Genomic DNA, 1,540 nt, shown 5'->3' on the forward strand with positions numbered 1-1,540 from the left:
CTTTACACTAATAAGCCTATTCAAAGGCGGCCAGGCCCTGTGGCATGGGCCTAGATCCGCGGGCTCTCAGCGGCACTGAGCACAAAGCGCGCTACACCCCCGGCTTCACTCACTTCGCCCGGCGGCCGCGAAACTGCCATTGTCGGCTGACCTGACCTAGGCCTACGCGAATTGTGTCGTGTCATCAGGCCCGGCGCTCTCACCTTGCCTGTAAAATCAACATCGCCCTTAATTACGCCATTATCGCTAATCCACCAATTAGTTAGCTCGACCGCAAACTGACGTTTCAATTACCCGCAACAGCAAGGAGGTGTTGCCCCACCGATACGCACCCGAGAGGCCGCCACGCCTTCGCTCTTTTATCATCACCGAACTCTTCCCTACGAGGTTGCCACACGCTAATCTGGAAAACACAACGGCCGAAGAAGTGAAATTTCGGCCTGACTTTCGGATCTCTTCGGTTGCCGTAAGCTTCCAGATCCTCTGAGCGGCGAGGCTGACAAAAGGCCGAAAATATTTAGACAAGTCAAGAGTTCTCCTTTCAATAAAAGAGTCGAAAGGACGTCGCCATTCCTCCCCCCTGTGGCGCCGGGTCGAGGGCCGTGGGAAGCGGCTCTGGTCGCGCTCCACCAAGATGGCGTCGATAGGTCCATGTGATCAAGCCCCTCCGGCCGGGCAAGAGTAATGTACACCGATGAGCCCTTCAGATCACCCCTGGAGGAATTGAATGCACAAGCAAGCAACGGGAATCACATGCTCACACAATACCGACGTTAATGACTTCAATGGCTATGAATGTACAATGCAGGAGTGAACTCGAAGGCGGAGGCGAAGTCAGGCAAAGTCACCTTTGAAGTCAGGCGCGCAATTAAGAGTGAAGCTATTTATGGAAGGGCGAGATAGGGTAAGGCAAGGTATAGGCCTATAATAGATGGCCGTGATTGATAGCCTAAGAGGAGGTGCGGCGCACACGGTCACCTTCCTCACCTACGACTCGGGTTACAGGTCGTTATCTTTGGCGAGCATCGGTGTAAATACGGACACGACGTCAAGTTTTGCAAGGGGGTGAGGCGCATGGGACCACGAGCGCTCCCGACGTCGGTGATCTCGTTAGATCGCAGACCAACGATAGCGCGGGTCGGGCCAATCTCTCGGACTCTCTCGACACCACCCAACTCCATGATAAGGATCGCATGGCGAGGCAGCTTTATGGAATAATCAGCCATATATCCACCTCTGCCTGGCGGTGCTGACGGCTCGGCCCAGGTATACACGGCCGAAGGAATTGCCCGAGATCGGCGGGGGTCTTCGGGAGGGCAGGGGAAGGGGAGAGGAGGACGGGGTCATTTCGCACCTATGCCGTATAAGGCGACAGGGCCCAAAAGGGCCTCAGTTACCCTAGCACCAACATTCCGCGCGGGAAAACTTTCAGAGAGCGAATATTTATGGGCTTGTGAAGCAGCCAAAATGTGCTCGTTTGGAGGCATATATTCGCCTGGCATATTTCTTTCTTCTTTTTGCTAGTTTATAAATCAGATTC

The sequence above is a fragment of the Penaeus monodon genome, chromosome 29, assembly GCF_015228065.2.
Source record: "Penaeus monodon isolate SGIC_2016 chromosome 29, NSTDA_Pmon_1, whole genome shotgun sequence".
Classification (NCBI taxonomy): domain Eukaryota; kingdom Metazoa; phylum Arthropoda; class Malacostraca; order Decapoda; family Penaeidae; genus Penaeus; species Penaeus monodon.